This window comes from Mus musculus, chromosome 1 (genome assembly GCF_000001635.26).
Source record: "Mus musculus strain C57BL/6J chromosome 1, GRCm38.p6 C57BL/6J".
Lineage (NCBI taxonomy): Eukaryota > Metazoa > Chordata > Mammalia > Rodentia > Muridae > Mus > Mus musculus.
Window position 1 is genome coordinate 41,916,204 of NC_000067.6, and position 23,758 is coordinate 41,939,961.

Consider the following 23,758-nt stretch of genomic DNA (forward strand, 5'->3'; position numbering starts at 1 on the left):
GTTCCTGAAAGCACTCTTTTAGGTTTTCTTGAAGATCCCAATAGACATGAACTCAAACCCTCACAGGTTTGCTCTAAAGTTAACATCAACAAATTGACTGTGACCCAAAGCTACCCACCACTACAGTCATGACTTTGAAAAGTCCCACGTTTGAGAATGAGTGTTCTGTGGCAAATACAGCAAAGAAAGCAGAAGTTGAAGACAAGGCCTCAGAGGGATGGTTAGTGTGTAAAGTCTATTTCATCAGCTTTAGTTTACTGCTTAATTCCCCAACCACTTCTGCCTAGGTCCTTCATTGCATCTGGGGTAATTCCATTTTGTATACAAAAGAAAATCAGATTGTTTTTAAAACTCAGTATTCTGATAATTTTGTCAGAGTAAAATGTGTTGGGAAAAGACATAAGAATGTACTGTCTAGAATGCATTTCATGATTTCCATAATTCACAAAATAAATCCATCCACTGTCAGTTTTTTTTTAATTTAACAGCCTCCAAAGTGTAAGGTTACATGGAATAAATAGCTAATTGGGTTAATTTAATAGCAGGTTAAATCTTTCTTTTATTTTGTCTAAAAGGCACATTAAAATAGTACCATTTTCAAGTGGTCTTGGAAATCTAAAGTAGAATTTCTTGATAAAATACATATATATATATATCTTTCCCACTGCTGGGTTTACAGTGGAAGTGTTTGGCATGCTTCCAGTTCGCCGCATGAAAATCTAAGCCGCCTGTATAAGTGCAGAATTTAGTGTTGGGTCTTAAGGTTTTGTTTGGCATCTTGCCAATGATGTTATGCATTTAGCTGGGAAAATTGCCTAGAAGTTAATTGAGAGGAAAACACTAATATACAACCCCCCCCCCCAGGAAGAAAAAGCCTTGTATATGCATATGGTGCTGTTCATTGATAAGATTCGTATGTATACAATAAGGATCCATTAAAGTTTCTGAGAGCCAGTTTGCACTCAGCACTCAGCACCCAGCACCCAGCACCCAGCACCCAGCACCCAGCACCCAGCAGTTCATCTCTCTTCTCTGCAGAGCAGTCTGTGGCTTCTCCACAGTCAATGTTTCTAGACACAAAGTCCTAGAGGGTACTGGTCCCTTTTTAAAATTTCAATGCCCAAAGGTAAGTGATTGTTCAAGAATGCTAGAAGATACCATTCCAGCATTTGGAGAGGACATTTTAGTACCCCCTGTCAGGCACAGGCAGAGGCTACTTAGATTCTAGACAAACGACCTAGGAGATGTCTAAGATGCTCTGCTGCCCCCAGAATGCCTAGAGACTGAGGGAGTTTTCAGACTCTGTCTTTGAATTCTGGGAGCTCTGCTTGTGGGACCTACAGGCTTTCTGTGTTGCTTATTGTCTCATGGAGGCTACCCTGGCAGGCTGACTGCGCTTCTTTGTCTCCTGAATTTTCTCTGGAGTGCGTTTGAAGAGGCTTCTCTTTTCTAGTCTGTGGCACGCCTCTCCCCACCTGCTTTTGCTCCCCCTGCCCTTCTCTGCTCAAGAACCATGAGAGAAAAATCTGAGTCATTCCCTAGGAATAACCACTATGCTTTCTTCACTATGAAAGTACAAGAATGTGGTGGTGCACCCACACTTGTATGTGGTCACAGGCAGGCTGAAATTTATCCAGGAACACCCACGGATGTCACTATGCCCCATTAGTACTTAAGTCCCAGTTGATAGTCTGCCTACCCACACCTCACTCCTTTCTCAGAGACTTTTTTTTTTAGGTATTTTCCTCGTTTACATTTTCAATGCTATCCCAAAGGTCCCCCCTACCCACCCCCCCCCACTCCCCTACCCACCCACTCCCCCTTTTTGGCCCTGGCGTTCACCTGTACTGGGGCATATAAAGTTTGCAAGTCCAATGGGCCTCTCTTTGCAGTGATGGCCGATTACAGAGACAAAATTTGGAGCTGTGACGAAAGGATGGACCATCTAGTGATTGCCATATGCAGGGATCCATCCCATAATCAGCTTCCAAATGCTGACACCATTGCATACACTAGCAAGATTTCGCTGAAAGGACCCAGATATAGGTCTCAGAGACTTTTAAAGCTGTGGATAGAAAAAATAACCTTTTCCCCAAAAAGTGGAGCCTAGCCTGAAGCTCGAAAGCCCCGTCTTAAGTGCCACAGCTTCAGGGAGTGGACTTCCTGGTCACTTTCAGTTCTCCTGTCGCCCTTCTTCCTTTGCTCTAGGAGAAAGAGCTTGAGGAAGGAGGGCCGGCCATAAAGCTGGGGTATACTCTGAGGGAGAAAGTAATCCTTTAATTAAGAGGGGAATTCTTTTGTACCTGCACTGTATCCTTTTGATGCATTTAGATAGAGGGAACCTGAGAGGCCAGGGACAATGGCAGTTTGCTACTGTCTGAATCCCTTCCCCTTACACTTAATCCTGTCCTTATTGGGACCTTGGGTAGAAAGCTGATAATTTTGGTGTTGTCCTAAAAAGGAAGGCAGTGCCTTGAATTCCTGCCACTATCCCCTGATAATGAACAGGCCTAATGAATGCGGGTACGTGGTAAGAACCTGTGACCAGCTGCATCGGGGCAGGCAGTACAGCTCAGGTTTAATTGGGAGCAGGTATTGGAAGGCTGTATTACTTTAATTGGTGAGGGGTTTTCTAAATGGAAAGGACAAAGTATAATGAAGAAATTGTGCCGTACAATAGCACTTAAGCTGGGATTGTATGCATCCGTTAATCTGCTGAGGAATGAGGCAATTCTAAACAATTTTCTCAGTGAAACCAACTCCAGAAAGCCTGTCCCCTTTGTTCCCCCTTGGGAAAATGCAAGATTGAAACAGAAAATACCTTTACCGAAGCAATCATGTGCCACGTGTAGAAAGCGGATACAGCTGTAAGCTCTGCAAAAGGGATCTTTGTGGTCCAATAGGGGGACGGAAACAGAGATAAGGCTTGGGATAAGAGTGAGCCTGCGTCTGAAGTAGGAATACAGTAATGGCATTTACAGTGACAGATGAGCCTCTGAGGAGAGAGCAGGACAGTTCAGAGAGGGGAATCTGATATTTAAAAGACAGGGCCTTGATAATTAAGAGTAACATTGCATTAAGCTGTTACGCAGCTCATTATGGACAGAAGGAAAAGCCGTGTCTCCGAAAAAGTTAATGATTCTCAAGAAACCTTTCTGGAAGCCGTAACAGTACTAAAAGCCTTGGTGGACAAAAGTTTGAAGTCAGGCTGTATTTCTGGCTTCCAAATTTCATTTAAAATTGTGAAGGGCACTGTGGTCAAAAAGCCATTGCAATAACTGTGTGGTGTTCTCTGTTGCCTGACAGGGCTCAGGTGCTGTCTGTGTGTACAGCTAGACCAGGGAAGGAGGGAGACTAGCTAAGGAATGGAATTTACAAAAGTTACTGCTTTAAACACATGAGTATAAAACAGACAGGAGACATTCACCATCAGGCACTTGCTACTGACTAATTTCCTTTCACAATTTGTATTCTACAGCATATCTCTACAATAACGACACACACACACGCACACACATACACACACACACACACACACACACACACACAGAGAGAGAGAGAGAGAGAGAGAGAGAGAGAGAGAGAGACTATTGGCTTTATATTTGTGACTCAATGAGCCTTTATGAGACTGTTCAACAGAATTCTTAATAGGTTTAAACTTCTTGTGCATGAGCAATTGAATTATTCTTGTGTATTTTCTTCTAGGTGGGAAAACACGATGATCCTAAGCTTTGTGGTTTTCAAAGAAGTTCATCAGTGGGGGGAGGAGAAAATGGAGCAGAAGAGAAGTGTTGGCCAGACTTTCCCAGGATTCCCAGGTGGGTTTCATATATTGCTCAACTAGAAGAACCAGACCAACTCATCTTTCCCAGAAGACTGCAAAGTGCAAAGGCTATTGTGAGTGTTAGATTCAAAGCTCGAAAGCTACAGTTTATAAAAGAGCTCTTTGGAAGGGAAACTATTTTGGTACTCTGAACATTTAGATCCCATCTATTGGGCAACATCGTTATTGGGCTCAATCTGAAGTTCCCACTACAGTGAAAACAAAACAACAAACAAAAACCCATTGGTGTAAAACTTTTTATCCTAAGAAACAAGAATAAAACCTCTCTGCAACATTGGTTGGTAATGGCAAAATCCTGCTTGGTACTCAGGAAAAGATGTGTATGCTTAAAAGGTAACCTGATTCAGAACAATTCCACCAGAACATCTTCAAGGCCATCAAGGGATATGCTCTTTGCACAACCAGAAACACAAGGATGATAGCTCAGACTCCAAGCTGATCCTATGCATAAAAACCTTAGAGTCTGTCAAATTCCTTGGCAGAGGTGGTTGTTGTAGGGACTGAGATAAATGAGAACACAATGGGAAAGAAGGAGCTAGAATCCCGAGCGATGCTCTGTGTCTATAACTGTGACATGAAATACTATCAACGCTGAACTGAATCCATCTGTAAAGGTAAATTATTTGTAAGTGTACATGTTAGTGTACTTGTGGCCTGAGCCTGATAAAAGTTATTTGTGATTATGATATACAAAAGTGACAAAAGCCCAAGAGTACAACAGAAGTATAAAAGAAGGAAGAATTTGTTGGCTGATTTCTGCCATGGCCCTACTTCTGGAACAAAGCATAATATTACAATGCACTGGTCAGTTCCAGGCCAATCTCTCCCTATTATAAGAGTGGATAAAAAATGTGTTTTTCAGTTAACAATAAAAAATAAATTTTAGTGACTGATGACTGAACTCTGGCAACCCAACTTCCATAAAGAACTCACTACTATTCCAGAAATTCATACTGGGAACAAGAGCAGGAAAGAGGAGTCTAGCTTGAAGACATTGTGTTCTACTCACAAACAACACATTGTAACAGCTGTTTCCTTCTCCACTGTCACTTAGGAGGCCTAGGTATTAACCAAGACAGAGTTTAGATAAATAGAATTAACGATGTTTTCTGCCATCGAGTCATCCTGAAATGGAATTAGAAAGTGGAGAGAGTTCTGAGTTTTATGAACTATAGCCCTGAATATTTATATCACATTTTCCAGGACATCCATGGCTCTCTAGCATTGATTTTTTTGAGACAGTTTTATAATGTAGTCCAAATTGGCCTTAAATTTATAGTTTTCCTGACTCAGCTGACTACTCCATCTTCCTTTTATCTGTGTCTTATGACAATGTAAATGGCCACCAAATACCATACCCTTCTCCTTATTGAATAATAAGTACTCAGGGTAATATATTGAAACTTAAATTTGATGTTTAAAATTTATTTCTCTATAAGTAAACATACACACGGTTAAAATAAAGATGAAATATTATTTGATATCACAAGACTCTACCTAGAAAAACATTGAAATAAACTTACAAATAGTTTCAGTCAATGGAATTAGTAGAAAAGAGGTGAAAATATAAGCAAACAGTGTCATTGCTTTTAGTGAGAAAATTTATAAAAAGTTAGAAACTTCCTTGAAAGATTCTTTTGTCTTTTGTTATTACTAGGCATTTTCAGGTAGAATGAGGCCAATAAATGTAATCATATCTTAGAAATACAAGATATTATATTTTATATATTTTGCTAAGACATATCTGTACAAGAAAAAATATAGCTATATATAATGACTATCTCTGATACATTTTAAGTGGCTTATATTTATGCATCCAGACTGAATGAAATTTCACAAAGTGAATATTTTCTGACTCTTCTATTTCAGGATTCCTGAAGTGTGTCTGGAGCATATACCAATCTTATATGCTTTCTATGAGATGTAATTAAATCATCCATGAAACAAAAAGGTTTTTCCCCATGGGAAATGTCCTTGAATTGTTCAAAGTAAAGACTGAAACTTGCAAAAACAAAAAGAAGTAAATTGGAGATTATTTTGGTTAATAATAAGCAGTGAACTCTATATAACATTCCAGGAACAAAATAAATGTTCTAAAAGTTCTTCCCACTCATTAAATGATAAAGAAAATGTGTAGATCAGCATCTCCCAGAAGAACATAAATAAACTCTTTCATATAAGAATTTTATTTAGAAAGGTTTTCTATGAGAGACTGAAGGATTATGGGTTTGCCACATGCAGGTAACTGCAGTTAACGGGGCCAGGGTTTCTCTCTCTACTTATTTAATGCGATACAAAGTAATTACTTTACTATTCTGACATGGGATGCCTTATACCTGGTACCCATGATCTAATTCTAAAACACGGAAGAAAAAAGCTTATGTGTGTATACCTCACCTGGGTATCTAGAACAACTGAGAAGTAATGCATAACTGCTCAACGCCTGTGCTCCTGGCCTCCAGGCACTGGGCCTGCACCAGCCTGAGCAGCTGCTGATGGCATACAAGGGAGGTAATATTATAAAACACCAAACATAGCATAACAACCTTTAAGGTGGCTTTACAACATCCCATTAAATAATCAGAGGAATACTATTAGGAATGGAAATTCCAAAGCAAGAGCAACAGCTTGGATGTAAAGAGGAAGCACATTTTGACAAAATTGTAGACAACCCTGATGTCATACCATCTCAACTCAATCTGAGAAAATCGTTCCAATAGATGACTATCACATACATACACCTGGATAAATCAATATACGAGGCTGCACAGTGGAGCACACCCATAATCCCAGAGCTTGGGAAGGCTCAGTTGGTAAGGCCTCTTTTTCCAGACCAGGCTGGGTAATCGATGACGGGCCTAAGTCAAAACTAAAAAAAAAAAAAAAAAAAAAAACCAAACAATGACAAAAACAAATGAGTTTCTATGTGTATGTGTGTGTGTGTGTGTGTGTTTGTGTGTGTGTGTATGCAGTTATATTTAAAGTAGTAAAATTAATTGATATCAACTACTCCTGAAAGAGCCCTGATACATACTTATTAGACTAGATTATAAAATAACAATCCTATTTGCTAAATAAATGAAAAAAAGTCATAAACAAAGAACCTAAAAAAATTGAAACATTACAAATGTTCAAAAATGAAAATAATATCAACCACACATAAATTACAAATTATACAAGAACTACTTGAAAGTCCAGAGGTGGAACCTTATAACAACCAAAGGGAAATTTTCCCTGCACTAAGCAATGAAAGAATTGTAGAGTTATTGTATCCAAAATCTTTAAGATTTAGAAGACTAAATAACACAAAATACCAACTAATAACTACTCCAAATTAAGACCCATTCCATGGGCAAGATCCCGTCTCTGACACTTGATGATAAAAAATAAATATAACAGAAAAATTTCAGGATATTGCCTATCAAACAACAGATCACACTATGAGAGTTCAAGAAGACAAATGGGGGCCGAAGAGATTGCTCCGAGGTTAAGAACACTTGTACATGCAAAAGACTTGGCTTCAGTTCCCAGCACCCACATGGTAGCTCAGAACCTCCTGAAGTGGCAGTCCTAGAGAATCCAGTCCACTCTTTCAGTCTCTGTGGTCACAAGGCATACAACTACACACATACATACATAGAGGCAAACACTTGTACACATAGTAAAATAAATGGATATTTTAAAAGTGAGAAAGAAGAAGCAAGGTAATAATTGTAGAACTTTACAAATGTGAAAAGACACACAAGTCTACAGATCAAATGAGCTTGCAATGGTCCGAATTGTGTATGTGAGGATGAGTATTGCCAAAGTATTCAGAGCTGCGGACAAGCCTGCACTCTTCAAAGCAGCCAGAGAAGTGGCTTGACTTGCATGAAGGGGCTTCAAAACTATTATCAGATAATTTCTCATCAGACAGAAATGAGTCAGGAAATCAGAAGGATGATATATTCAAAGGGCAAAAAGAAAAATAAATGTCCATTTGTAAGTATTTGTGCTTCAAAATTGTCTTCAGTATGAGAAAACACATTTCCAAATGAATCTAAGTTAATAGAATTCATCAAAACTAGTTTGCCTTACAGGTAAGTTTTTCGAGTTGAATACAAATATATAATGTAGTAAAGTGAAACTTTATGAATTACTAAAGCTTTCCTATAAAAATATGTGTATGGGAAAATATAAAAACTATTAGTAAAATGTGGTTTATAATTATAGACTTCATTGTCTATACAATTGCATAGAAATCAATTATAAGCCTATGTATTATTCTTTCAGTGTATCAGTATGTGGTGTGTGTGTGACCTAGATAATTAAATGAGCAGAGTTTACATATATTCTGTCCAATATGTCCTCACATTAACTGGGCATACCTCCCATGCTCCTAGGAATACCCATTAGATGCTGCCTTTGTAGTTGCTACAGTCACTATGGAAACCCACCAGACACAAAAGAAGGCTATTATATAAGAAATCATAGACACAAGAATTATTACACACCTAGAAAATAGAAAATCCTACAAGCCTTTCTTTATCAACATGTGCTTTTAATGTAAATGGGGTTAAGATGTTCAATTAAAAATATAAAAATAATAGATTGGGGGATGAAGGGAATGGCTTGGTAGCTAACAATATTTGCTTTTGTCCCAGAGGAGCAGAAGTCAGTTCCAAGAACCCATGCTAGCCAGCTCAAAATAACCTCAAAATAACCTGTAACAGCGTCAGTTAACCTGGCACCCCCTTCTGGTCTCTGAATACACTTGTGCACGTGTGGCACACACCAGTACACACGTGTACTCTCTCGCTCCTTCATGGATGCAAAACACACACAAATAAATAAGAATAAAAATAATAACCCTTTTAAAAATTATAGATTGGTAGAGCAGTTTGAAATTTGCTCCAACTATCTGTTGTCTTGTAAAACTCATTTTAAATTTGAGAAACAAATAATTTGAAGGTCAGGGGATGGAAAACTACACACATATGTGAGGTGACAGAAAGAGATGTGAATAGTGCCACTAAAAGTTAAATTAGTCTCTAATTCAAACCTTATATAATTTGCAATTGGACATCATTTATAAAAAAATTAATTCAACTATGATATGTCCACCCTGTAAACATGATATGCCTCATTTGAGAACACCAGTACACAAAATACAATGTGAGATATGTCCAGAGAGAAAGACACAGCAGTACAATTACAGAGACATCAACAGTTGTCAGAGCAGTAGAACAGCAGGCCTTTAGTGATATAAGGAAGTTGAACTCCACCACAAATCTGCTACCTATAACCGATTCAAGAGATCATTTTACTCAATAACAGGATACATATTCTTCTCAAGCATACAGGGACTATGTCCAATCCAGACCTTAAGTCTAGCTAAAAACAAGTCTTAAAATGATTGAAATCATATGAGGTGTGATCTCTGATGGCTGTAAGTGGATAGGGGCTGGAAATATGTACAAGCAGAAGAAAAATCCACAACTATGGAGAAATTAAAGAAAGCATCCTTAAGTAAGAAGCCAGTTAAGGAAGAACAATGGAAATTTTGTCTTACCCTGAGAAAAATTAAATAAAATATTCCAAACATTACAGGAAGCAGTCAAAGCAATGAAAAGATAGAAATTTAACCCAAATAGTAATATGTATCACAAGGTTGACCTGCCCTGGTCAAGATAGTGAGAGTTCCAGGCTAGCCAGTGATACACAGAAAGACTGTTTCAAAAAAAGGTGGGGGGCATAGGAAAATCTTAAGTCAATGATATAACTTCAGGAACTAAAAAACTAAAACACTTTTTTTTTAATGGAAAAAGGAAAAAAGCGTGACAAGTCATCTCTGTTTCATATTAAAACACGTGCTATACTGAAAATCATTGGTCAGTTCTTTAGTAGGACACAGACCATGCATGCTAGACCATATATCAAATCAGTCAATGATCTAACATGGGAAACTTTCCCCTTAGAAGAGAAGTAACTCAAGGGTCCTGTTTGTCCTCACTTGCGGTCAACACATTAGGCAAAGATCTAAACAGCATTAGACAAGAGGAATATAAATAAATCCCACAGTTGCAAGGAAAAGAATGAAAGCAATGATGAATCATGTAAGGATAGATTCAGATGAGTAAAGACCCTGGAACACTTTGCCAAAAGATTAGCCATTCTAAATAACAGGACACTGGATGCTCTTGGATCAGAAGAAGGAATATAAGCAAGATTATTATATTTTTTTGCCTTCTTGACTTCAAAGACTCCTTCTCTCAATTCATGTAAATGCTGAAAAGAAAAGAAGAAAAAAAAAAGGAAAAAAAAAAACCTTTCAACTGGCCAAAATAGTCTAGAAAAATAAGCCTGTTGAAGGAAGCACGTTTACCGGTTCTAAAATGAATTATAAAACCACACTACTATTAAGCAGTGTGATACTGGCATAAAGGCAAAAATCCAACCTAACAGAGAAGAAAACCCCCAGTTAAACCTTCAGCGACAGCCAATGTATCTTGCACCCAGTATTAGCCACCACTTAAGAAGGGGGAATTAAACCCCACATTATTTTAAACAAATAGTCTTGGGGAATCTGAATATCTACATATAAAAGATCTCTTAACATGTGCTTCATGAGCAGACTCAAGTCTCTCACCTCTGGGCTCAGGGACCTTTCCAAAAGAACTGGTAGAAAGTTTTAAAAAGACATTAGGCCTGAAAGACTCCAAGGCAATAAAACCTTCTACACACAGCAGGATGGAAGCCCATATGACACAGAATGTGGACACATGCACAGGGCCTGCACACATCTAAGCCAGATGTGTTCCTAATGTGAAATGGTGACGTAGACACAAGTTCCCATCCCTAGCCCAGAAGCTAGCTCTAGTCTATAACCCCTCACAGAGGAAATATTCAGTTTCTCCAGTGGAGTCTCACTGAGTATACAAACCACACTTACAGGCAGAGCCCATACCTGCAGTAGATGGCCAATACCAAATGAACTCAAAAAGAGTTTGAAAGGTTGGTGGTTTTTGTTTTGTTTTGTTTTGTTTTGTTTTGTTTTTGATTTTGTCTTATATTGCTTTATCTGAACATTTATCTATCTATCTATTTATCTATTTATTTATTTATTTATTTATTTATTTATTTAACTTTACCATATAAGTCTTTTGCTTGTACCTATGGTTTCCAACTTTGTGTTTTGGTGGCATTTCTATGTGCGCAAATGTTTGTGTCTCTGCAACTATCTGCTTCTTGTGCTTTTTCTTTGTCTTCTTTTCATCTGTTCGTTAATCCTATTAATTTTTGTGTCTATTGATGCTTCCTGCCTATCCTTTAATAAGAAAGAAAAAGAAATGGTGTGGACCTGGGCAGGTGCGAAGGATGGGGACATCTCCAAAAGAGATGGAGGAGAGGAAACTGCAATAAGAATATATTGAAGAAAAGGTCAATTTTCAATTAGAAAAAGAAAAAAAGAAGAAAGAAAAGAAAGGGTTAAGCAGCCGCCAAGATGGCTCAGTGAGTGCTGCCAAGCCCAGCAACTGAAGTTGCTGAGTTGGACAATTGAACGTCCAGGACTCAGATGATGACAGGGGAGAACCCATTCCAATAAGTTGTCTTCTGACCTCCACAGGTATACACAGCATCCCGCTGTCCATATCTCCAGTCCAATTAAGCACAGGAAATAAATTAGAATAAAATCAAATACTAAATGCCTGAAAAGAATCAAAGACCCAAGCTACAGGATTTCAGGTTTCAGTCTATCATGGCAAAGCTTTATGATGTCATGTGTGGATTGTATAGGCATGGCACCAGAGATAAACGTAAAAGGGAAAAATAGGTTAGACCTCATAAAACTGTAACTGCCTTAGCATAAATTTCCTCAATATTAAACAAATGAAAACTCAGCTCACAGCAAGAGGAAAATATTTTAAGTCTTCTGATAAAGATTATATTTTAGAATACACACATATACATATCTACCTACCTAGATAGATAGATAGATAGATAGATAGATAGATAGATAGGCAGGCAGGCAGATATATAGATAGATAGGTATATTTAAATGCGATGAAGGAAAACAAACAAAGAACCCTGAACAAAATACTAACATTTTAAGTTGACATTTCTTCCAACATGACATGCAAATAGGCAATAAGCCAAGATGAGGGGAAATGGTTAAAAATAAATAAAATAAAATAAAATAAAATAAAATAAACCAGCAATGAAAAGAAATCTTACATCTGTTAGGATGGCTTTCACTAGATAACCAGAGAACGCTGTAGTAGAAAATGTGATGATTGTGGACACCATGTGCAATGGTAGCTGGACTGCAGAATGGTCTCATCATTGGCCAGTGCTATGTGGGCCTTCAGGGGACTGCTGCAGATCCACACACTGTAAAATTAGAGCCTCAAAAGTCTAAAGAAATGTCTTTCTGGTTAAGGCTCTGTCTGCTCCTACACAGACCCAACATTTGGTTCCTGGCACACACACTGTAGCCCACAACCATCTTTAATTTCAGTTACAGAAGATCAGATATACTCTCCTGGCCTAAGAACTCATGCAATGCACAGATACTCTGCCAATAAAATCCTTAAATGAGTGAAATAAAAGAAAAATAAGGTTTTGTGTTTTTTAAGGCCTCAAAGAAGTCGACCCATTACTATTCATCACTGTTGACCAACATTCCATCAAAATGTGGAAAGAACTCTAATGTCTCCTGACAGATGAATGAATAATCTGAAACATGCTACATATTTTAAAATAGAGTATTAGTCAGCTTTCAAAGGAATTAAAATTCCTTGGACACATGCCATAACATGGACCAATCTTTAAAATATAATCTTCTGTAAAATACACAAGGCACAGAGCGAGATTTTAGACATTATACAATGGCTTTACTTATGGAAGATATAGTAAAAGCATTTGGTATGGATAGAAAGGATAGCTGCTACCTGGGTGGTAGGTGGAAGAAGAAAGCTGTTACTACGTAATGTGTGTAGAATGTCTCCTTGGAGTGACAAGCCTGTTCTGGAATGTAAAGCTGTGACACTTGCAGAAGACATCAATTTTCCTGATGTCATGGAACTGTTCACTTAAAACTGGTTAAAAAGAAAAAAAAAAAAAAAGCAAGAGAGAGTCACAGTCAGTAAGTTCTTGTTCCATAAACATGAGGATCTGAATTCCATCCCAGCACCCATGAAACAAAAGGACAGGGCATAGAGGCACATGTCTATAATCCCAGCAGTACATAGATTGAGATAAGTAGGTCCCTGGAGCTTGCTGGCCACCTAGCCTGGACTAATTCTGAACTCTGGAGTGAAGTGAGTTATCTTACAAAAATTAGATAACTTCCAAGGAATGTATCCTAAATTGACATTCATGTACACACATAAACAGAGAGAGGGGGGGAGGGGGAGGGGGAGGGGAGGGCGGCAAACTGTTGAGAAGGTATATTATGTACCAATCCTACTGATTCTTCATTTATATCTCACAGTACATGAAGAATTTGTTTCCAGAAGTAAAGTTATTCTCAAGTTTGTAATTAAAATTCTGCATTTCTGTGAGCCCAAGTAGCCATGATTGGTGAAGAAACTCCTAACTGTGGGCAATGATTGTAAGTGCATCAAGTTGCTCTAGAGATTAGAGAAAATGTAATTCAATTGAGCATTTGTTATTCAAAGTTGATTTTAACATCTAAAGAAACGATGATGCTGGTGGTTATGTAATAACTTCATAGACACAGAAAACCACTTGACAGGAATCCAGCACACAGCTGTATTAGGCAGGATTCCCTTTAGGAGCAAAACCAAATATGTATGAGATTCATTGGAATGGCCTGTGCATAAGTGCTAAGTAGTTCCACAATGTCCATCTTCACGATGCAGAGGCTGAGAACTCTGTAGCTGCTCAGTTCACAATACTGGATACCCTAGCAATCCCAATTGGATGCTGACTGTTTAAAAGATTTTTACGTCATCACTGGTCATTCAGTCCCTGTAGGAAGCCCAAAGAAAGTGGATTCCAATGTCAGTGAAGGACAGACAGTAGCACCCAGGAGTAATGCACCAGTAAGAAGTAAAAGTAGGCAAGCAAACAAGATTGCTTTTTTTCCCCCTTGCCTCTTTACATATAGGTCATCTTTAGAAGGTGGAGCTCACACACAGGTAGGATCACCCAGTTACTCTTTTCAGAAAACACCTTTGCACATCTTCCCAGAGGTATGTATCTTAGTTAATTTCAGATCCTGCTAAGTTGACAATCATTATTAATCATAATAATACTGAAAATGAAAGCTCATAAAAAATAATGAAAGAACTCATCCTTGATTTGCAAAGAGGCATCTTTATAAGACCTATGGCTAGGATAATCCTCAAAGCTGAAGCACTAGATATGTTCCCTGTAGTATAGAGAAAAAGCAGCTCTCAGGTCGGAGCAATTATATTTAATGTGAAATGAAGGTTGTAGAGAAGATAAAATACATTAAAGTTACATTGGAAAGGTTGACACAAAAGTGTTATTCTAAGTAGTCAATATACAACTATTTATATGTACTAAAATACATAAATATTTTAATATTATTATATATTAAATATATTAAATTATATTAATATAATATACTTTGTATGATATATACATATTTTGTAATATGTACATACTTACATACAAATATATAACATAGTATAATAATGAAGAGGGTGTCATCGAATAATTCACAAAAGAAATATCTCTGGAAATCAGTCTGGCGGTTCCTCAGAAAATTGGACATAGTACTACCAGAAGATCCAGCAATACCTCTCTTGGACATATACCCAGAAGATAGTCTAACTTGTAATAAGGACACATGCTCCGTTATGTTCATAGCAACCCTATTTATAATAGCCAGAAGCTGGAAATAACCCTGATGTCCCTCAACAGATGAATGGATACAGAAAATATGGTAAATTTACACAATGGAGTACTACTCAGCTATTAAACACAATGAATTTATGAAATTATTAGGCAAATGGATGGATCTGGAGGATAGCATCCTGAGTGAGGTAACCCAATCAGAAAAGAACACATACAAGATGCACTCACTGATAAGTGGATATTAGCCCAGAAACTTAGAATACCCAAGATACAACTTGCAAAACACATGAAACTCAAGAAGAAAGACCAAAGTGTGGATACTTTGTCCCTCCTTAGAATAAGAAACAAAATACCCATGTAAGGAGATACAGAGACAAAGTTTGGAGATGAGACAGAAGGAAGGACCATTCAGAGACTGCCCCATCTGGAGATCCATACCATAATCAACCACCAAATGCAGACACTATTGCATATGCCAGCAAGAGTTTTCTGATGGGTCCCTGGAATAGCTGTCTCGTATGAACCTATGCCAGTGTCAAATACTGAAGTAGATGCTCACAGTCATCTATAAGATGGAACACAGGATCCCCAATGGAGAAGCTAGAGAAAACACACAAGGAGCTGGAGGGGTTTGCAACCCTATAAGTGCAACAACAATATGAGCTAACCAGTACCTCCTGAGCTCGTGTCTCTAGCTATATGTGTAGCAGAAGGTGGCCTAATTGGACATCATTGGGAGAAGAGGCCCTTGGTCTTGCAAAGATTATATGACCCAATACAGGGGAATGCCAGGGCCAGGAAGCAGGAGTTGTGGGCTGGGGAGCAGAGCGTGGGGAGTTTATAAGGGACTTTCAAGATAGCATTTGAATTATAAATGAAGAAAATATCTAATAAAAGATTGTTTTAAAAAAAGAATAAAGAAATATAATGCCAAAAAATAAATAATCCAAAAATGAAATTACTATAGGAATTACTATAATTCTATTCACAAAAAATCATCAAAAGAATCAAGTGTTTTGAACTACACTTAGCAAAAGTAGTAGAAAGATTATATACATTATAAACATAAAATATTATTCATGAGTGAGGATTATATAATTGATACTTTTATTCTATCCATTCTTCCAAAAACACTCCTATTCAAATCTCAGTAGACATTTATTTGCTGTAAAATTGATGAGAGATCCTAAAATATGCAAAGAATTGTAAATGACCAAGAATAACAAAAATGAACTTGGAAGATGCTACACTATTTAGACTTTCAAATATAAAAAGTATTATAGAATAGCAGTAAGTAGCACAGAGTGCTGGTGGTATAAAGTTGATCATACAGACTGAAGATTCATCGCTGAGAGCCCAGAAGGAACACATCTGTAGTCACATGATTTTCAACACAGACACTGACAGAGCTTGAAGACAAGTGTTATGGAATTAATACAGTAACATCTGGGTACCCACTGCGCCAAAATGTTTCTAAAATATATGCATAGATTTACTATCATTAATTTATCCTATAATGGGGAAATAGTAGACTTAATAGATATCACATGGTAGCAACAAGCCTGGTGCCATGAATGGGTTAACTCTTCTGAACTTGTTGACCAGTGGATTCCCATAGAATGATAATAACAGTCTATAATGTTTGTCAACTTTATTGGATACCCTCCAGAACTTGACAGTAAGACCCTATATTTAAAGTCACTACGTACTTGAATCATAAACATGGACAAATCACATGGGTACTGACCTAGAAGCTTCATCTCACTGCTTAGCTTTCATAATGCTGGAACATCCTACACACACTACTACAAATAAAATTAATCACCAATGTCACCAAACCTCAAACACTGTGAGCTACAATAACTCTTGGCAAGGCATGCCTGCTGGTACAATGGTGATACAGAGTTTTGGAAGTAACAAAGCACATTCTGGCTGGGTTTAAAGCCACACAATGGGATGAAGTCTATACCAAGACAAGAATCAAGGGCAAGAACTTGTGGCTCAAGAGATCATAGACCCTTAGAGGGAGTCTACTGCTGTTACTCTGCCAAATAGGCATAGTGTTTAAAATGACACATAATGACTTGCCACTATATCCATAAATCACTCACTCTTTGTCACACATGCTTCTTCTTGCAGAAGATAGTCATTAACACAAAGATCCACCACTTGTCAAGGGGCAAAGATTAGAGATTTTAAAGTGCTCTGCCCAAATAGGATGTCTGAATCACATCCTTGCCCCTAAAGTTCTGAGTTCTTGCAAAGTGGAGACCAAGGGACAGAAAAAGCTTAAGGTGTTAGATTATTCCAAGGAATTTTTTTTCAAACACAACTGAGTAGATGCACATATGAAAAGTGTTTGTGAAACATGCACAAGATGTGGGCAAGTACACCTAAGAGAATTTGGATAGCAAAACCTGAATGAGGATAGTTTTTAAGAGACAAAGAGAAAGAGGAGGAGAGAGAAGAAGAGGGGAGGAGAGAGGAGAGGAGAAGAGAGGGATGGAGAGAGAGATAGAGAGGGAGAGGGAGAGGGAGAGGGAGGAGAGGGATGGGAGGGACAGAGATAGATAGAGAGGGGAGGGGGAAAGAAAGAGGGAGAGAATAATAAAAAATGCTTTGTATGAATTCTACAAAAATTAAGAAAATAAATATCTTTGAAAAAGATTACTCTCTACTGGTATGTCTATCACACACAGCTAACTCAAACTCAACTATGGACCTCATCCCTAAACAAAACGATGAGCAATTGCGAATTAAAAAGGACAAAGGGAAAGATTTAGATATGATCTTGGCAGTTTGAGGAGGATGACTCTCTATTACAAGTATGTATTAGAAATAAAGTTGAGCGGGAGCATGTGGGGGACTTTTGGGATACCATTGGAAATGTAAATGAAATAAATACCTAATTAAAAAAAGAAAGAAAGAAAGTTGAAATTTTCTGTCTCTCTCTCTCTCTCTCTCTCTCTCTCTCACTCTGTGTGTGTGTGTGTGTGTGTGTGTAAAATAGCAAGTACTATGGTGTTTATGTGAGTGGAGAATTTTCACTCCAACTGTTTGTAGAGTGCTGCATATTTTACAGCCCTGCAGAGTCTCCTTAGTAGCTGCTTAGACAGATCTCAGTGATTTAGAAATCAAACTCACCTCATTTTCCATGGGGAATTTACATTCCACTTGAGTGCTAGGATATTATCTCAAGAGGTCCTGAAACTCTTCTCTGATACGCAGTTTTGACTCTATTTTGAGCTATTTTTCTAAGTTCATAAATCACTCTGACACACCTAGGCAGACAGGCACAGACCAATACCTATACATTATGTTCATAGTAGCAGATCATAAAAATTAACATAACTGATCGAAATAAGCCACTACATTTTTAAAATTAAAAAAAAAAAAAGTGATCGATAGAAAAACTGTGCAAAGAGCCCTGGCTTCTGGTCTTCTATGATAGTGTATGAAATATATTTGTCTCTCAAACTTGTTTTTTATTTGTATGTTTGTTTGTTTTTTTAGGGTTTTTTTTTTAATTTGGGTTTGGTTTTTTGTTTTGGGGTATTTGCTTTTTGTTGAATTTTGTTTTGTTTTCTTTGAGGTTTTTTTGTTTGTTTATTTGTCTTTTGGGATTTTTTTTTAAGACATATAGTCCTTGCTGTCCTGGAACACATTCTGTAAAATAGGCTGGTTATATCGTTTGGTGGTCCTAATTATATGTGTGTGTATATATGTGTGTGTGTGTGTGTATACATATATATACTTAATTGGTTATTTTATTTATTTATATTTTGTTTGTTATCATCTTTCCCAGTTTCCCCTCTGCAAACCCCATCCCATCCCCACAACCCTGCTTCTATGATTGAACTCCCCTGCCCAGTGCACTCCCACCTCACCACCCTATGCTAGGGTATCAAGCCTCCACAGGACCAAGGGCCTCCCCTCCCACTGATGCCAGATAAGGCCATCCTTTGCTACATCATATGCAGGTGGAACGATGGGTACATCCATGTGTACTCCTTGGCTGATGGTTTAGTTCTTGGGAGCTCTGAGAGATCTGGTTGGTTGATATTGTTTTCATTGAACAACGGAAATCCTTAGTGCTCCCTTTAACTTGTGAAACCATATAAAAAAAGACGAAATGTACTGTAATTGCTGTCTTCTGCATATGATGATAAGAAGTGACTATTGGTTAAGGACTGATTCTCACATGCATCATTAAATGTCTGTGATATTTTTTTCTTAATGCTAATGCTTTAATTAATGCCTTTGCAACTGTTTCTGAAACAAAATCCCATGCACTTTCACATTTGTATTTTTCTTTTTAGAAAACTGGGACATGAATATATTTTGTTACATTTCTTACACATTTTACATTTCATGGTTCAGAGAATACTACCTGTAGTTATCTAACTTAATGAAATTAAGTGGTGTCCTGAGAGTATTGCATTGGAGTGAATTTAACAAAATGGCTACAAAAGTTGCTTTGGTTGTTTTGAAATGTTCCTTTTTATTTTAACTTAAAATACTTAAGGTACTAAACTTTTTAGTTATAAAATCTGTTCTTTAGTTTTAAAGAAAAATAGAAGGGAACAAAATGAAGAAACATACATAAATATACATAAAACACACACACAATAGTGATGCTATTTGGCCTTCTGATAATTTTTATGAATTCATAGAAAAAGTAACAAATCAAATGCTTTGTTCAGTTTTTAGTAATGGTTTGTGTGTGTGAGTGTGAGTGTGTGTGTGTGTGTGTGTGTGTGTGTTTGCAATTGCTGATTAAGAAATTAATCAGATATGTAAAGTTGTTTTGTTTTAAATAAAGTGAAATTATTTGACTGCAGCAGTGTATCTGAGGAGCACATCACACACATGGATAACACTACTCACAAAATTAAAAAAAACAAGAATAGGTTAATATTTAACTAAGTGCACATGAATACTAGAACTGTAATTCTGTAGTAGAAATTAATCTAAATTTATTTATTCCCTAGCAAGATTTTCATAGTTTTTTTTCAACTGGATATAGTCACACTAGGAAAAAAATGCAATTTGGTTTATTAACAGTTAGGATATCATCTGGAAATGAAGCTCATTGCGAACTCAAATGGGCTCTACAAGGAGCTAATGAGCAAGCTCCCGCCTGATATTGACAATTAATCAGGCATAAAGGCATTTAGGAGCAGGATGCATTGACAAGCGCGTAGGCTCACACAGACTTCAGTACAACATGATATGTGAACATATTTGGCTAATTGTTCTTCAGGTTTCCTGAACAAATTCCCACCAAAACACTTCATTATCCACAGAGGTGACGCATCCGCTTCAGAGTCTGTAGGAAGCTCTTTGGTTTGCTGTAACCATCTATAATGGATTAAATGAAGTTTTATTAGGCTTTGTTGCCAGTTTTCCCATTTAATTGCTATAGCAACCTGAAGCCAAAGTTGGATCATTGGATAGAGTAACTGAGCGATTCATTGTGCCCTGATTATCCTTGGGCCTTAAGGAAGGAAAAAAAAAATGTTTAAAGTAATTGGAAAGCTGGAATAAGAAAAAAAATTTTTTTCTTACACTTTTAAATTAAGGAATTCTAAATTAATTAATATTTATACTTCTTGCTTTAAATAGCAGAAGACACTCAAAATGTATATTTGATGCCAGCTAAAATTAAAATTGGTGTTTTATCTGATAATGATTCATTACTGATTTTATACTGGTATGAAGATGGAACTTAAGGAAATGTTATTTCATAGGCTGGTACATTAAAAACAATTGTGTTCGTTTCTACTAGGTTCTTGCCATTTTATTATAAATATGTTATTATAAACATTTTATTCTGCTAAGAGGTCAAGTTGTGTCACAATGTCTCCCACACCCTCTGTTCCTTATGTAATGCTGTGGTTCTTCTTCCAGTTTGTTTAATACTTTTAATTCCTAAAATATAAAAAGAAAAACTTGGTCACTGCTAAATCTGATAGTTAAAAGAGGCCTTTTCATCCTAGGAAAGATGCAGTGGCTTGTGTGTATGTATGTTGGGGGGGGGAGTGGGGGGTGGCTGTTCTCTGTTGTTTTTAGGTCCAGACGTACTAACCACACTAATGTTTTAGGCTGATTTGATCATTCTTATGTAGAAACTTGCTTTTCTCAAGGACATTCAGCAAAGACTATCTAGCATGTTAAAAAGGGGAGGGGCTAGCTAAGTTAAGAGAAGAAAACATAAATAAGTTGAATCAATGCCATAGGAGATTGGTAGTGTACAGTCAATAGATTAAGAGCTACTGGGGAAGTCACTGAAAATCAGAATGGATAATTTCAAGAATAAAAGAAAAAATAAGCAATAGCACAATATTGGTTTTTTTGTGAAAATAGACTTGTATAAAGTATAAAGTATAAATGTTCTGGTAATTGTATTTTGTAGTTTTTCCTTAAGCTGCAAATTCAATGAAGAATAGTTTATACACTACGTCTTTTTAGAAAGGAACATGAAGCTTTGTTAGAGAATGTAATGGCTGAAATCTTAAGTTAGTTGGGAAATCAAACTTAAAAAAAAACATTCTTTTTCAGCATTGATTTTTCAGACTCTACAATCCCACCAGCAATCATGAATGGGGCCAAAGGAAACAAGAGGTAACAGTGAAACTGCCTAATGGCAAGCTTCCACGAATATCTGGGAGATCCTATGCTATACAGCTAAGATAAGGATGGCAGATGCAGAGATGGTCCATGTTCCACAATGCTTCAAAATGGCACAGAACCAACAAGGAATCCTGAAACTTTAAGAGTCGGCACCTCCTTCCATGTCTCCCCAACTACAATCAAGTTCTCAAATTCTCAGTTGATTTTCCTTCACAAAAGACACCTTCAATGTCTGAGAAACACAACAGATGGTTACACATTTGAATGAATTATGTCAGGAATGGGATGGCCCAGTCATATTGCTGAGATATCAGGGGTAGAAAGAGAGTGACCTCAGGAAAAGCTAGTGCAAAGACTGAGGTTATCAGAATCATGTATTGCTTGAGTGTTGTTTGACTAGAATCCACATGAGTGACCTACAGTTCCTAGGGACAGCTTGTTGGTCCTGAAATCCAAGTGAGGATTATTAATCTATTCTATACTATATGTTCATATATATATGAATTCTATACTACCATTTTTGCATACTTATAAAGAAATATCCTATATAGTGGGAGGGTCAAACCTTCATTACCTTACCCTTTATAAAAACATTAAACAAGTGCTTCAAACCAGGCTGGTGATGGGGATAGATAAGGTTTTGAATGAAAATCGGTGCACAAAAGTTCCTCTAGTTGTATATCAATATTGAAAAGAGAATGTTGAAGGTTGAAAATATTAGACTAGCCAGTAAATATTAAGTCTAGGGATAGGAAGAGATTGAAGCTGACTTAAGACTGAATAAGACAAGAAGATGTGAAAAAGTAAAGTAACTACCAGACTCTGAGGGACACATTGGCAACATTTTATAAAACCCCAAAGATGTAAAAATAAGAAACATGAATATTCTGAAACCAATAAAGTACTTTTAGGAATTTATCCTTCACACATGGTGACTTTCATAAAAGTTGTTTATGGAAGACCATTTGGCAAAATTGCTTGTACTGTCAAATATTGAACGGAAGTTGGATGTCTACCACAACAGAATCTATTAATAAAATATGCAAATCCACCTAATTTAACATTATATAACCATTAAAAGTATCCTGGGACATAGTCATGATCTCAGATATATTATTTAGAGAAGCAACAGGAGGGTGGGACAGACATGTATAATAAAATACATTTCTAAAAATACACAGAACAGCAAAACTCATACTTCATAGAAATCAGAAAAGTTTAACTTTTAAATCACTTGTGTGCAATGGAAGTACTGTTTGTTTTTCGTGAATAAGGAAGAAATTAACACTGGGGTGAAAACGATAAAAATTGAAATCAGAGAAGACAGAAATTTAATGTAAAAACATTCTAGGGTTAGAAAGAAGCAAGAAATGGTAAATATTCTGAATAATGAAAGAGTGTTTTCTGAGTTAAAATTTCCAGACTCGAGAATTCCGTGGATGGTAAGTAACATTACAAATGGAATGGCATTCATGCTTTCAATTGTAGAAACAATGAAATTTATCTTATAAAGTCAGAAGTTCCTACTTCAAATGAGAGCTTGTCATCTCAAATACCACTCCTGGAACATTAGATGAACATGATTTCAGTGTCAGGACATAAAATATCTATAGTGCTTTTAAAATTATATCTTACCCAAATTACTCTTCTAGTGAACATATATATATATATATGTATGTATAAAAGACCAGATAATCTCAGGAATACATGTAACAAAATTGACAGAATCATTACAAAAATCAGTACGGTATTAAAAAGAAAACTGAAGTAGTGTTTCATACAAATTGAATTTTATGGCCCCAAACTACAAAATTCTTGATACTGATGCTCATGAGCACAGAATGAAGGGTGCAGCTGCTGATATGTGTTGATATGCTATGTGCTGCTATGCTATGCTATGCTATGCTATGCTATGCTATGCTATGCTAGATATGATATGATATGATATGATATGATATGATATGATATGATATGATATGATATGTGGAAACAAATTCAGGCATATTGGTACAAACTGAGAAAATTTATCCGCACCATCAACTTTCTTGGATGAGGCAATAAATAAAGATAAAATAAAATCCATAAATTAGATTAATTTGTATTCATTAATATCCCAGCGACAGACAACGTCTGCTTCCTTGAGCTTACATGAAAATGTGCCTTCTCCAGAGTCACCTCCCTGAATACACTTATTATAATCTATGGCAAGAATAATGGAATAACTAATGTTGAAAGCATAACAACATTAAGCATCTTAGAAAAAAGATTAAATATCAACTGAGTCCATGATGAAATCCAATTGATTCCAAATGGGTGACAGTAAGTGTGAAACAGTCTTTCATGACCAAGGTCCATGTCACCAAAACATATAGAGGAAATATCTTATGTCTGTATGGATGTGGCATCGGTCAAATAAACTTAATGGCCTATATAATAGGCAGCAAACAGGAGGTG

At 36.9% G+C, this 23,758-nt stretch overlaps 1 long non-coding RNA gene across 12 annotated transcripts in view; it reads left to right on the forward strand.

The window, feature by feature from the left end:
• Window positions 1-23,395, forward strand: part of Gm29260 — a 196,577-nt gene extending 173,182 nt beyond the window's left edge. For all 12 annotated transcript variants that reach the window (XR_373362.3, XR_003947784.1, XR_003947783.1 and 9 more), the window contains 2 exons: window positions 3,706-3,818; window positions 21,233-23,395. This is a non-coding gene — a long non-coding RNA (predicted gene 29260). The remainder of the gene's footprint in view (window positions 1-3,705; window positions 3,819-21,232) is intronic.
• Window positions 23,396-23,758: the final 363 nt, after the last annotated feature.